This window comes from Uloborus diversus, chromosome 9, assembly GCF_026930045.1.
Source record: "Uloborus diversus isolate 005 chromosome 9, Udiv.v.3.1, whole genome shotgun sequence".
NCBI lineage: Eukaryota > Metazoa > Arthropoda > Arachnida > Araneae > Uloboridae > Uloborus > Uloborus diversus.
In genome coordinates, this window is record NC_072739.1 from 14088390 (window position 1) to 14104615 (window position 16226).

General features: G+C 31.7%; 1 long non-coding RNA gene across 1 annotated transcript; it reads right to left on the reverse strand.

Annotated features, from left to right (window-relative positions):
* Positions 1-8122: 8122 nt before the first annotated feature.
* Positions 8123-12119, reverse strand: LOC129229918 (uncharacterized). The gene is made up of 3 exons (XR_008581125.1): positions 11961-12119; positions 9670-9771; positions 8123-8209 (listed from the first exon to the last, which is right to left on the reverse strand). It is a non-coding gene; the product is annotated as an uncharacterized LOC129229918 (long non-coding RNA).
* Positions 12120-16226: the final 4107 nt, after the last annotated feature.

Below are 16226 nucleotides of genomic sequence, written 5' to 3' on the forward strand. Positions count from 1 at the left end.
AAAGAAATTAAATGAAATGCAGAATACAATTTGCAGAGTTTATTACAGTTATGAACAATTAAGTTAATTAATTTATGGAAATTAATTGTGAACTAAAATAAAGAGCTACGTTTCGTAAGTCTTGGAAAATGTTAAGAAAGATAACCTAACTTATTTCTCTCCAAATGATTTTTTTTTTTTTTTTTTTTTTTGTATTTTCTAATTTTAATACAATGGTTAATCAATTCCAAGATGTCGATTGCACACTGGAAAAAAAAAAGGGTAAGGAAAAAGAATCATCGTTAGATAATCTCTAAATGTAAGCTAATTTAAAACAATTATATACTCATACATATATAGATGTATACCATGCATATTTTTTTTACAATTTATATGCAGGTATGCGTCTGTGTCTACTAAAATACTTGAGGTGGGCAATGTCGTTCTTTTTAATGATCCATTCTTCAGAGGATCGTTCACTCAACTCGTGTATCAATCCAGTGTTCTGAACTGCTTACCGTTCAAAAGAATGGTCGTTCATTTTTTAAGTGAACGAACGGATCCGTTCATTTTAAGGATTCGTTCTTTTTGACCCGTTCGTTCATGAACGACACATCTCTATAAAATGCATGCACATATTTTTTGGTCAGTTTTTGATTGAAAACATCTACTGTAGTGTCCTTAGGAAATATTTTCAAAGAGCAGTCTTGTTCGGATCTGTTCGAACAACTCACAATACTGCTTCCAGGCATTTTCGAAACAAAATGTCAGAATTAAATTGCGAATATATCAAGTTATTCAAAACAAGAAAGCTAGCTACTTAAATATTGTATCATGCTGTGTTACAATGTTTGAAAGTAATTATTTAAATAAAGTAATAAAGTGCTAGGTTATTTATAATAATCATTTTCGAAATTCTATGTTCTTAAAAATTAACAGCCCAAAAATGATAAGTAATACATGAATGGTAAACTAAATACTTGGTAATTGATATTATTGGCAATTAATAGTGCTTGTGCTTTCTTAAAGTTATTTAAAGGGATTTCATTTCAAATTACAGGGGGGGGGGGGAATGCTGCATTACATCATCTGACATTATAGCAAAACAATTGAAATATATTAATTATAATAATTAATACTCTCACAGAATATAACTCAATGGGAAAAATAAAATAGTTCATCCATAACATTCCTATAAATTAATTCGAATCAATTAACTAATTCTTAAACAACTACAAATTATGCGATGCATCAATTTTTGGATTCAATTATTGACATTAATAGCACTGACATATCAAAAGCTACAATCAAATCGTCTAGTCACTTCTGGCAACGCCCCCCCCCCCCCCCCCACCAAAAAAAAATGCCTAACGCATTTGCTTCAAAAAATGATCCAGATAATTCAAATCAAATTGTAAATAGGTTAATTTCAAAATGAGAAACTAACCAATTGTTTTCTATGCTTATAATTTCTAATACCGTCGGACGAAATGGGAAGATTGGGCGCCGGAAACATTGGGCACCGAGCGTATTGGATGCTGGGAACATTGGGCCCAATTTTCTGTGAGCCCAATGTTCCCGGCGCCCAATTGATGGCGCCATCGACGATGCCCAAACTCCCTAGACCTGCGGTTCCCAACCTTTTTCCTTATGCGAACTCCTTCCAAACTCTGAAAGAAGTTGGCTGCCCCTTGGGTACTAGGTTATAAATAAGAAGCAAAAAAAAAAAAAAAAAGAAAAAAAGAAACGGGCGCACACACGAATAGACAGTAAAATATTTGAGAGATTTTTTTCTTCGATGATTCAGCTCCATAGTTTATAACAAGAGCGAAAGCATAATTGCAAATGGAGTCCATTAGTAAAAACGTCACTTCCGCTAGCGCTGGCTCAGTGACGTCATCCTCTTTGCTTTCATTCCCATGTTATTCCTACGGAGTAGCTGAGTGAGGTTTATTTTTTGCCAAATTAAAAGTTATCATTCAAATTTCTTGGCATTGAAAAGCCCTTATTTGGATTCCAGGTAAGTTGAAGTATTAAATGCAACAAGTTTTATGTCATTTTCGGTTCTGATTTTTTTTTGAGAATTAAATAAAGTTTTGTTTTCGTTTGCCGTCTGATTTACTGAGCTGAACCACCATGCTACGAGGAGCTAAGTGAGGTCTAATATATGTGGAATTAGGAAAGGTTTTATCAATTTCTTCGGTTTAAAAAGCACTTATTTCAATACCAGGTAAGTTGAAGTATCAAAGGCAATCAGTCTTATGTTCCTTTTAGGTACAGATTTTATTTGAGAATTAGATATAAAGTTTTGTTTACGTTCGCGTAGTAAACCATTGAGCCACCATTGTGCATGTGTTGTTAATGTTATTGTCGCACATTTTCCTTCCATCAAACACTACTTGAATTGATGAAACTATTTCCATGTTAGATGAATTAAAGTCACCAAAAAATCCGTATATCACGAAATTTATGGGGGGTTTTTTTCGGTTTTTCAGAGTAACGTAAGTGTTTGTTTACATTCGTTGAAGTGTAGTGTTGGTGTTAATTCTGCCTCTTTTTTAAAAAAAATTCTGCATATTTCAACTTAGTTATGAAGCTTTTTATGACATTTCATTGTGTGTTGAAGCATCTTATGCAATGTGTATATCATAAAATTTTGTTTATAATCCCTGAATGAACCACCATGATCATGTTCTATATTGTGTTGCTGCTATTATTTTTCTCGCTAAACACATTCGTTACACATTTTTCACAAATTAAAAGCTATTCACATAGATTAAGTAAACCGTGTTTCCCTAATTTTATGTATTTTTAAAAAAAAATAAGATAAATGTTTGTTTACATTCGTGGTACCTAAATCCTTCTACGTTATATCTTATGCTGGTACCGTTTATTCTACTGATATTAAATTCTTCCTAGAATTTATTAGTCTTTAATTTTATTCTTATGGTTCACAATAAGTTAAAAAAAAAATGCAAGCTATTGTCTATGTTCACTGAAACACCCATGTTCCATGTTGTGACGCATCAATTTTCACTGTTCACTAACTACTGCAAGTTTTATTAAAAACCATTTGCATTGGTAATAGATCAGTCACAGTCAACAAAAACTGTATTTAAAATATAAAACTGTATTTCATGCATTTTATGTACTTCTTTTGTTTTTGAGAGCAAGACAAGTGTTTGCATTTGTACAGCCAATATCTGCCTGTCCTGTGTTGTTTCATTTGCTATCTGATTTTCTGCTGTGATTTATAGTATTTTTAGATATTAAATCTATTACCTCTTGAACGAAAAGTTGTTGGAGCTACACATAGTTAATGATATGCGAGAGCAGTACATGGATTCAGAGAGGTTGAAAACAGGGTTGGCAAAAACCCGGGTTTTTTTAAAAAAAGCCCATGGACCCAGGGTTTTTTTAAATAAAACCCAAAAACCCAACTAAAGCTGGGTTTTTTAAAAGAAATGTGGGTTTTTTTGTCTTTTTTTTTAGGGAAAAATGTAGGGTACTTGTAGCACATTGTAGCGAAGTATATGAACAAAGCACAAGAATTGTCTTGGGGTAAAAAAAGCTGGAAAACTAGTTAAAATTCAACATTTTCTGAAGAAGAGTATGAAAGACGACAAAACCCAAGAATGGTGAAGTTTCAGATTTTTTAGTTTCCATGATTACCAACAGTTAAGGCAAAATTACTTCTTGAGTGATAAAATCTATTGTTCGTTTTTAATTACTACTATTTTTTTTTTTGCATTTTACTTTATTGCATTTCATTTTTTTATGCAAAACTACTGTAGAACCTCAAGTAGTTTAAATCCCTATTTACTGAATTCCAGCTTAATCAAGACATTTCTTTGAATTTTATGTTGCCTGTTTTTCTATTTCTGTGTACAGATTAAGAAATATTAAACTTTTTTGTAAGATAATGAAAATACTGTACATCCTATTCTGTTTTCTGTCCGACCATTTGTAAAACCTGTTAATTTCTAAAAAAATATAACTTGTTAATTCGAAATTTGTGACGTGTCGGGTTGCAGAAAATAATTCACATGAAAGCCTTTTTAGCTAGAGTAGTTTCCTCTGTACAATCTACAAATATTGAGAAAACCAGACGTGACAGGACTTAGTCAAGATAATTTGAGTTATTTATTGACCAGTTAAAGATAAAAGTTAAATATATATTTTTTAAATCTTTGAAGTATTTTTAATGCCGTTAAGAGTTAAGAAATACTATTAAAGTTCAAAATTCATTTTTATGTCCATTATCTGTGGTGAAGAACAAACAAAATAGAAGTTTAAATTGTAAAAATATTTAAATTAATTATTTTTTTAAAAAACTTCTCAAAAAATTTAAAAAAACCCAAAAGTGGGCTAAATAATAGGTTTTTTTAAATGGGTTTTTCAAAAAAAAAAAACCTATTGGGTCCAATCCGGCCAACCCTGGTTGAAAACCACTGTTCTAGATTACCTCCTCTTAATTTAATTTAAGAAAACTTTAAATTGGATGGAAGTCGTTCACATAAAGTTTTAGTGATACCAGTTTCCAAAAGTATGCTAATAATTTTTCCCCCATGAGCAGCGATTGAAATCGCTGGCAGTCCGCTAGTCCAAGGCCAGTGAAAACTCAAACCCAAGCCCTGCTTACCGAATTGGCAAACTAGATTGTGGCCTGGGATCCGAAAAGGCCCGTAACTATTTTGGCTAATGGTTAAAATTGTAAGGATTGACTACAGATGAGCCCCGACAGCCTAGGGCCCCCTGATGTCTTAATCCAGGGTCCTGGTCCCACCACCATGAAATAGAGTTCAAGTCCCTGAGACTAAAGTCGGTGCAAACCTAATCTGGCAGCATTGTGAAGTCTACGCAGATCTTTTTCACAACATTGTGATACTGTCGGAGTATTGGGTTAGACTTGCTCCAACAATAGTAGTAATAGTAGTTAATGATCATCTCTAATTCAGAAATATCATATTATTTACAGCTTTAAAATTTTATTTTTAAATTTGCAGTAATTTTGTTTGATTAAATTGAGGTAAATTTTTCTTAGATGAATTTTTAATTAAAGCCAATTATAACTACATTTTGAAGATTTTACAAAAAATTAAAAATTAAGTAAAATGGTTACAATCTGATGTAGGAACACATTTCTAGTTTAACTGCATTTGTTGTTTAGTTGACCAGTTATTCTGTTAACGGACTAGTTACTTTTTCTAAGGATTTCTAACACTGCCATTAGCATAATATATTGAATACTTTTGGATTTTTATTTCATATCTGATTATATGTAAAATATTTATGATTTTGTATTCTGTATTTAATTTAACGAAGCAACTGTCAAAAATTAATTGGAGTTATTAAAACTTGAAACATTGTGTGCAATTAGTTTTGTGAGTGGTGGCACTAGCCAGACATTTCAAAATGTAACTTGTTTTCGTACCGTTAACAAGTTTTTAATACATCACAAAATACCACAATATGGATTTACAAATTGTTATTCAATGTTTCGTGTACAAATTTTCTAAAGTTGAATTCGTGGAAAAGTTCTGAATTTTTTTGAATTTTTATTTCAGTACTTTGCTTCTTTCAAATCTCGAGAAAAGTGCTGATAAAATAATGAAACTTTGGAAAAGCTTTCAGAACAATAATTTTACAATTTGTTCTCTGTTGCAGCATTCTTAATTTATTTTCGATTATTACAGCTCATAATGATCATTTAATTTTACTTCTGTCATTTTCTGAGCTATTTTTAAGGAAAAAAAATTAGCCCAGGTCTAACGAAATTAAACCTAAAATGCTATGTGTATTTATTTTTTATTATTCAGTGTTCTAGAACTTGTACTTATTTTATTTCCTCACATATTGATTTTTTCCCCCTTTTTCAATCATTGACACTTAATTGAAAGTAACTGCTTTATGTATTAAATGAAATTGTAAGAGTTTAATACCTTACATTTTAAAAACCACCAGAAAGAAATCTTGAAGTAGTGAAATCTGACAGTCAGTAGTCAGTACAAATCCTATTATAAAATAATTATGATAGACTTATTATTCAAACAATGTGTTGGAATTTAACCTTAAAACACAAATTTATTCAACTTTTTAAACATTTAACTTTTCTTATCATTAATTTTAAATATTATTTTTATTTCAGATTCCAACTCTATATTTTATTGTGTAAATTTCATTGTTTTGATCTGAAATATTGTGCAAATTTTAGACAATTGAATCACTGAGAAGTAAATGGACATTTTCGAGTTTTGAGTAAAAAACCTTTGAAGTTGCAGTCTTAGGTAGGCCTTCATTAACCGGTTTGGGGCCCGTCACAAATGACTTTTACAAGCCCCCTCCAAATTGTTTACAACTACATCTCTTTACATATTTTACCCCTCCTTTTAAAAATCTTAGGCCCTCTTCAGTCTCGAGCCAACAGGTGTCCTTTCTCCACCCCCCCTGCTATTAGTAATATCTCTTACCCCAAAACAGAGGAGAGGTTCACCTACCTTTTGTCCTCTAGTTGGCTCCAAATTTTTAATTTTTGCACTTACATCCCTTTGCTTCTCACTACTTCAATTGCGGATTTCAGCTCAGTGGGTTTGAGAGTCGACTGTATGTACTTTACAAGACGTTTTTTATTTACATTTTTAAAATGCGCTATATGATATATTTATACCTTAGATAAGTTTTTTTTTTTGTAGATTTTCTTGAATGTAAATATCAAAATAGTTTAAATATCCCTTTTGTTAACTTTTTCTCTTTTTTGGAGGATTGGTATAATTTTTAAAATTAAGAAAAAAATGTTAGGTACAGATTCCAAATTCTCAAAATATCCTTGGAATGAGTGATCATTGAAATCAGTAGTATTCATTATCTTTTACATTTAGAAAAACAGCCGATTTTTATCGGTACCATTCACAACAACTGCATCGCCATGGTTTAAATTTCCAAAATCTCAGTTCCATACCATGATTTTTTCTTTAAATTACTTGATATGGTTGTAGTAGATTTATTAACTGAAAATTAATCTTTGTCTTCTTTGTTTCCCATATTTCTACAATTCTTATTATGTCTTTTGTGAATGAATTTTTGGTAGTAAGTATAAAATGTAAATATATTATATATACATTAGTTCCTTTTTCAGATGGCATTGTTAAATGGTTTGATTTGTCACACCTGACTACAGAAACAAGGCTCAGCTACATTTGATCACAGATACAGCATACATGCATTTCGTGGTTATGAGGAGCCCTTTTCTTCAATGCAAAAGAAGTGAGCTTATTGATGACGTCTGGCAGAAAACAGAATGTAGACAAAAAACTGTAATAAATGTAAATAAATGCAGCGGCTTACCGCAATGCAAATTTATATGAACCTTTGATATCTTTTAAGGGATTTCTGAAAATCATAGGCAGCTGGTACACCACAAAAGTGGGGATTAAAAGAAGTGAGGAGGCTTCGGTGTATCCAAAGCTGAACTTGTACTGTAAAATTGGGCTATGTTATTAGTTTTTAACATTACTGGTTAAAAGAGCCTCTATAAATATCAAACATAGCATGAAAAATTTCATTGGATGACCATTGTAAACTACCCATTTCCAATTAATGGTTCTATTCTCATGAAATATGACATTTTGAAACGAGGGAGCAGTTTCCCCTCCCGTACGAGAAGTCTATATTGAAAACTTAACAATATTGGAAGCTGGGGGTAATATTCTCCTTAATCTTCCTACCAAAACAACATTGGATTACTTGTAATTGTGTAAACATTCATGATAGGAAAAAATTAAATCAACACATTAAAAATTAATTAAAAAACAATAGTGAATAGTTTTTTTTTAAGTCTATCCCACTTTTGTTCTTCAAAAGAGAGTTTCTGAAAAATTTATATTTAAATAATTCACTTTAAGGATAAATGCATTTCTAGGAAATGAATATTTGTTACTTCTCTGATATTTCTTAATTAAATACCCGTTGAAAAAGAAAGGCATAAAAAGTAAAACAAATATATACTACTAGACTTATATATTTTAAATAAGAATTATTCTTTTGAATGTTAAACATTTTGTGTAACAAATAATATTCAATTTTTTTACATAAAACTTTTATTTTTTTACATACATTTATAATATGTACATTTTCAATACAAACACTTTAAGCTGTAAGCGAATATCAGTCCATATGAAAAACTTATTGCTACGCCAATGAATCTGACTCCAGACACTCCAGTTATGATGACCTAAAAGGAAAAAATGCTGTACATAAATCCTTTTTGAGTAAGAAAGGTTTAAAAAAGAGGGTTGCTACTCCATTCTGTGGATTTTGGTCTTGAAAATAAGAATATATTAAGTAAGAACTTTTAAGGGATAGTTTTAACTTTTGAGGAAATTTTACATTAGATATGCATGCAATAAAGCTAAAAATAAGGATATTTGTCAATTTGGAAATGTTCTTCCAAAAATTGGGAAATGTTAGGAAATTGAGCTATTTTGAGTAAAAATATTCAAATATTTTTTTTTAAACCAACAGTGAAAAACAGAAAAAAATATGTGAACACTAATGGCTAAAATAGTATACTCTCTTGTTCAGAGGAATACTTATTTGAATTGGCACTTTCTATCCTTTGCCTCATTTTATATTAATGTCATACGACGTCATAAACTTAGAAGAAGAAAGAAAACTGAAAAGCAACGAAATTTAAATGTAATATCTAAGTGTTAACAATAAAATTACTTTGAATGTGACAATATTAGTAAGTAACAATCTGTATACTATAACATTAATTCATTGTATACATAAATATGGGTTTATTAACAAATTGTCCGAGTATTTACAGTTGCAAGGTTATTCGGCTGAACCTAATGTTTGGTTTGTTTTGTGAGTCGAATAGTTCAGTGAATCGAATACCAACAAATATTTGGTACATCCCTATTTGCTAACCAAATTCGTTTACCATGCATAAAGCTAGTTATATCCCCCATATAGGAGCTAGGGTATATTACCAGGCCGAGATTAAGAAACTGTCTGGGAGGAAAAATGTGATTAAAATATTTTTGCATACTTCTTGACAAATACAGAACGGGTTTGCGACACAAACTGGTAAAGGTAACGCTAGGGAGATGATTATAACAGTGGGATCAAATATATATTTTAACACACACTAATGACAATTGTGGTAACATTTAAAGCTCAAAACCAAATATCAAAAGAATTTGATAGATAACCAAATATGGTAACCTTTCTCTCAAAGGAGACCACAGAAAATGCGAATGACTAGTGTGGATTCAGAGGAGGAGGGGGGGAGGTCGTAACCTTCCTTCAAATATATTGACAAAAATCTTTGCGAAACTGATGAATATAATTTGATTGTCCAAGAAAATAATTATTCGACTAAATGGGGATTGTTAACATTGCGTTTAAGGGAAAATATTCGGTTCCGGGAGGTTAGCTACCTGAATAAAAGGGGCTGATAGTATTTCAATTTTCGAATGAAGTTATTTCTTCGATTTCCTCACATGACAATTCTCTTGCGAGATACATACTTATATAATTATTTAGCAGTAAAATGTAGGTAAAAAGTAATAAATATGTCAGGTTCTTGAATGACCCAACAGATTTTAACTTAATATACTTTTAATTCTTATTGTATAAAATTAAATGATTATGCATAGATATTAACATAATAAAACTAAATTTTACCTTATATTTCTGTTCTAATTTCTTTCTGCTTCTCATCTTTTGGGAATCTAAGCCATCACGCTCACTGAAGTGATTGCAAATGGGTGCAAAAAATTCATGGTTCTGAAGGAAAAAAGGAATATATCAAAAGATGTACATAAATGCAACTAAGCAGATAAAATGTTCCAATCAAAATATTCAAAAATTATCAGATTTATAAGTAAACAACACATTTCAATTAAGCAATTTTCAGCACATATTCTTAGAAATCATGTTTGAATGACATGAAAGATGAGTGTCGGCTAAAAGTCTTATACTGAATGTATTAGGTAACAAAATACTTGGAATTTCGATAGTAAAAGCCACAGTGTAGAACGGCTTAAAGACAGATACTTTTCCTAGAATCCCATTCTTTTTTGAAGCAAAATGCAGAGTTGATCTTTTTCCTCACTTTGTCTACTTTAGGTATTGTCTCAATCACATAATTTTTTTTAAATGTAAACCTATTACAGTCAACCCTTGTTTATTGCGGTTAATTTGTTCCAGACTTTATCGCGATAACTGAATTTCCGCGAAGTAGGATTCTGTATATATTTTTCTAATTAGAGCGCATAACATTTACTTACGGCAATTTAAATAAGTTATCATAGTTAGAGCCCCCTAGACATAAAACAGCATCCTTAGCCACCATTACATTTGTATTACTTAATATGTTGCACAAAATATGAGAAAATTAGATATGTTAGACGTAATAGATATCACATTGTTAATTGTTGGGAAATAAAATATACACACATGCAGTTCTTATACACTACTACTAGTCTATGAGAAACCTCAACTTGTTCGATGATGAATCAATTGCCCGTTAGTGACCGTAGCAGCCCCTGTTCTTCCTCTACATTTACATATTTAACTTAAAAAGATAGTACATTGTTCAACACCATTTACAGATGTATTTATCCCCTAGTAAATAATACAGTGATTTATACTTTCCAGTTAGTGCTTAACGGTTAAAATGAGATAGCGATTCCTTACACTTTCTTCGGCAATTTTATACCTCCACTCCCTCAACTGCTACAACTTGCACCTCAGACCTAACTTAAAAGCTTACCTTACTTAAAAGACATATACTTTGTAATTCTTTTGTAGAAAAATGTTTACACGAGTGCATAAAAAAGGCTAATTACTATATTTGGAGAGAAAAAAAACTAGAAAAAACCGCGATGTAGTGAAGGCGCGAAAGTCGAAGCGCAAAGTAGCGAGGGGCGACTAATAAAATACTAAGAACAAATTAATAAAAGTAGAAAATAACACCAACACTACACAGCAAATGATATATAGGTTCAACAAATCTGGACAAATGTCTTGCTGTCAAGAACAAATAGCGGTATATGAAATGTATGAAATACGTATGTATTTTGTAACTTTAGTTTAAAACTTTTACCCATGCAAATGCTTTGTAATCCAAGAAAAACCTGCAGTGATTAGTGAACAGTGAAAATTGAAGCATCACAACATGGAACATGGGTGGTTAAGTGAACATAGAATATACTTTAAAATTATTGCATTTCTTGCTCTAACTTACTTTCAACCAAAATAATAAAACTTACGGCTAATAAATTCTAGGAAGAAATTAATATCTGCAGAATAAACAGAACCGGTAAACGATATAACGTAGGATATCGGTACGACGAATGTAAACAAACGTTCAAAAACAGAAAAAAACCCCATGAAACTAGGGAAATGCCGTTTATTTTGTGACTTTGACTTATTTAATCTCAATGTAACTTGCTTTTAATGAGAGAAAAATGTGTGAGGAATTCGTTTAGAGTTAAAAATAGTAGCAACACAATGTGGAGCATGGTGGTTCATTCAGTGATGATAAACAAAATTTTTTGATATATGCATTGCATATGATGCTTTAACATACTATGAAATGTCATAAAAAGTTTCATAACTGAGTTGAAATATGCAGAATATTTTAAAAAACTGGCAGAATTACCACCAACACTACATCTCTACGAATGCAAACAAACATTTATGTTATTCTGAAAAACCGAAAAAAAAAAACCCAAAAATTTCGTGAATTACGGATTTTTTGGAGACTTTTGCTCATTTAATATGGAAATAGTTTCATCAATTCAAGTAGTTTTTGATTGAAGGAAAATTTGCGACAATAATAGTAACACTACATGCAGAATGGTAGCTCAATGATTCATTACGCGAACGTAAACAAAACTTTATCTCATTCTCAAATAAAATCTGTGCCGAAAATGAACATAAGACTGATTGCATTTGATACTTCAACTTACTTGGTATTGAAATAAGTGCTTTTTAAAACGAAGAAATAGGTAAATCTTTTCATAATTCCACATATATTAGACCTCACTTAGCTCCTCGTAGAGATAACATGGGAACGGAATGATGGTTCACAAACTGCTGAACCAGGCAGCTCGGAAGTGACGTCACACTAATGCACTCCATTATAGAATTAAAAATATTGTTTCGAACTAAAATGATCGCTAAAAAATGAATGCGAAACAAATTCATCAAAATTCTGCGTTGAACTTCAATCAACTTTAAAAACAATTTGAAAATGGGATGTTTGTGGAGTGAAATGCGTATATTGAAAAATAATAGAAGTGTCTAGGTTCAAAATAAGCATTTACTTTAATTTTTACCCAAAAAAGGTAATGTTTAACAAAACAAATATTTTTTTTGCTGAATTTTCACAAAAGACATTTTTTTCACAAATTCCCAATTTACATAGAGCGCTTATTAAGTTGTATGGTTAAATTCCGATGATTTTTTTTTACTGCGTAAACTTTACAATACAAAACTTTCACCCTTTAAAACTTTTTATAGTAATTAATTTTTGATACTTCCTGTGGCATTTTTGGTTTGCTAGCTATCCTTTCCCTTTTTCGACCATAAAGCTCGAAGTAAATTGTAGAACATGCAGTGTGAAAATTATAGCAACAAACAACAGCGTGATCTCACTTCTATGCATTTTTGACTCAACACAGGAGCAGAGCTATAGCTCTTCCTCAGACTCAAATTAATGGTAAAGAAACTAAACATCAAGATATCGTACACGCTCGTATATGCTCTATGTAATGTTTTCATCAAGTATAATCAATCTTTCCGATCAAAAGCTTCTGAGGAAGCGAACACTTTCAAATTATCGAATCGGAAGACATTATATTCATAAGTAGAGCTTTTTTGGCATGGCTTCAGGCCGCTAAAATCGGCTCTTTGCAATGACAGTCTTCAATTATTTAAATGTAAAATATGTCAGGAAGTACGCAAATATTTTAATGATAAGAGTATCGGATGTGCGAGAGACAAATAAATAAAAAAAGGAGCAAATTTTGCTTGAAACCGCTTGAACATGAGACTTCATCAGAAACAAGGCGTGTTATAACTCCGCCATTACAATATTTTTATCGCGACCCCCCAGGATTCGCGAACCACTGGTTGGGAACCGCTGTCCTAGACCGACCTTTCCGTATCAAAGTTTAGTTATGCTCTTTTCCTCGATTTGGGTTCATTTTTACTCTATGTTAAAAGCGAAAAAGCGACAGACACCTAAAGTTAATAAAAGTTGTTGTGTGCAAATATCTATCTATCTATGTCATCGCTACTCCTGGTGAATTACAGAAAACTCAGCATCGAACCAGGTATCGATAGATTCGCAATTTTCCTGGCTACATGGTTACGTTCAGCTATGTGGTATAGCTGTGCGACTTTAACTAGCGGAAATATTAATTAAAAACGATTAAAAATCAAACGTTCTCTCCAATCGGTTCTTCGTTGGGAAGACTTTGGCTTCTTTCGAAACACTTTTCCTCATAAATTTCTCATAATATTCTCCATCATTCTGGCATGAGGCTAAGCAGAAATGATTCACAGAGGGAAGGTTTTTCTTTTTTCTTAAGGCCACGTTTTCCTGCGTTCGTAATTCCTATCTTTTTCTGCTTCAAGTGGAAGTTATTGAGTCGTTTAGAATCGAATGATTCTAGAGCTGCCCCGGGAAAAAAAAATTAACACATAGTTTATTAATAATGTACCGACACAGTACATGTGTTTTTTAATGAGATGTTTTTTTCATCTTTTGCTTTGAAGAAATGTAATTTACGTGTCGAAAACGTCATTTCAATTTCTTTCGTAATCGAAACCAAAGACATATTAAGGGGGCGTTGCTTTTTCTTGATAATTATTCGTAAGAGAGTAACTAAACGTATAAATCCTACTCCCACGCAACAAAAACAGAGACAAACTTCCTGCTTGTATACAGGCGTGTTTTATGTATTTTTATACTGCTTGGGATTCGCTAATATATGGTGCATTATTGCAGATGACAGATTTGCAATTTACCCTTTCAACTTATAAATGTTTCTTAACTCTTCTTTGTGTACATGTAGAGTCCCTATATGAAAACGTAGTTTTCAGAGTTGCGACAACGCGGTATCATTTTCCTATTGGTCGAAGACCGCCTGAGGCAAGGTTTCTTCTTCTCCCGTAGGATTAACATGGAGCGTATGGCAGTGCTGTGGAAAAACCCAGAATCTGAAAAATTAAAGGTGAGTCCAGGATTTTAATGCTCATATTACTGTTCTACAATGTTCAAATTATACGTGTGTAGCTTTACTTGAGTGAGTCCATTCCTATTTCTTTAACTATCGCGTAATTATATCAAGAACATGTGTTCCGGTGTGCTAAAATTCCAGGATGACACTTTATTTGGGTCTTTTTTAGTTATTTTTTCTGTTAAATCGATGATTCCAATCACAACGTTATTGAAAAACAACACTTTAAGACAAGGCAAATGTTTAAATTGTGTAAATTAAATTTTTTTAACGATAGATCTCTGTATTCGGTTTGGCGCGATCAATTTCGTGCTTGGCGACGAGTGGAAGTAAACAAAACATACACTTGTGATGTGAAGAGATCTTAACTTGTGATTTGTATTATAAATGCTTTATGCTGCGGAAATTTTTATTTTAAATGAATGTGACTTGATATTAAAACCCATTTTAACTTATGTTTTAATGTTAAGGTTTTTATTTTTCCTGATCATTTCTTAGACAAAAATTGACTAATGTATCGTTTTTCATGTTCCTTCAAGCAATCTTCACTTTATGCAACGTAAGTATTTACAGTGTCAAATTTTTGTTTTTTGAAAGGAGATGCAGAGGAAATAAAATGCTTATAAATTATAGGACTTTCAGTGCTTGCTGGCAGTATCTTTTAATAACATTTTGATTTATGGAAACGTTTTGTTATGATATTCTGCTAAATGTTTATTAGTTAAAATTTGTTTAAAAAAATGTCAGTTCGATTATGAAATTAATGTGACCTCATGAATTTGCCAAAGCGTTTGAGGTGGATATGAAGTAAAACACTTGCTTGACACACGGCACAGTTTTTATAAATTTTTTAGGTTGAGCGAGCCAATTTAAAATGTACTATTTTATTAAAAATTTAATGAACTGTAGGTAATTTTTTTTTTTGGTAATTTACTCTTTTTTTATTCAACAAGCATGTCAGTCGCTGTGTGTTCCATCATAAACAGAAAACTGAGATGTTCTAAGTTCGTTTCAAGTAGTGTGTTGGTACTTTTTATTATGCTCTAATTAGGGTTTACTAATTTTTAGGTTGCCTTGTTATTTCCTTTATATGCTACTCTTTCTTTATCACCTGAAGAATAAAGTGCATGCTATCACTCCGCTTCAGGTTAGTAAAAATTTCTATTTTTATTGAGAAAATGATTTTTAATAATTATGGCCATGATTGATACATAATTAAGTTTTAACAAGTGTTGAATTACCTTTGAGATCAGGACCGTTATCATGGGTTTTTGAGATTGTAAAAGTCCTCCCAGCCACAGCTCTTGTTTGTCAGAAATTAGGTACATTTAAAGTTTTGCTGGTTGGAATATCAATACTTTTATGATAAAATGCTGAATCAAGGATTTTTTAAGTGAAACTTTTTTATGCGAGGGCTTTGAAGTTATGATCCAACCTTTTTGTGTGACGAAAAGTGGTGGGGATAAGCAATGTCGGTTAGAAGGAAAGCAGTGGCTTGCTTGCCTTCAGGTATTGGAGAAAAGTGAGACATTACACTCTTCTCGCTTCCTTTCTCATTTTGTATGGTTGCATGTACTGCGTTCAGGCAGCGCGGAGATCAATATGTACATTTGTAATTACTTACTTTAGTTATCGTAAACAGATCATTTCTCTTCTTAAGAAGGAAGAAGATGATCATTATCAGTGGACACATGTATATAATTTTATGTAAAAATATGAATAAGAAACACAATCTGTTCAAAAGTGTTTGATGAATAGTTAAAATGTTTCACGTCTATCGTGTGTCATTATGACACAACCTGTTTCTTTTAATCAAACTTTAGAAGAATTCTACTCTTCTAGATCAGCAGAAAAATAAAGTACATGAAGCTCTCACCCCACATCAAGTTCGTAAAAATTTCGATATTTGGTGGGAAAATGATTTTTAAATGATCCTATCTCGATTAATGTGGAGTTAAATTTTAACTAGTGTGGAATTGCATTTTAAAA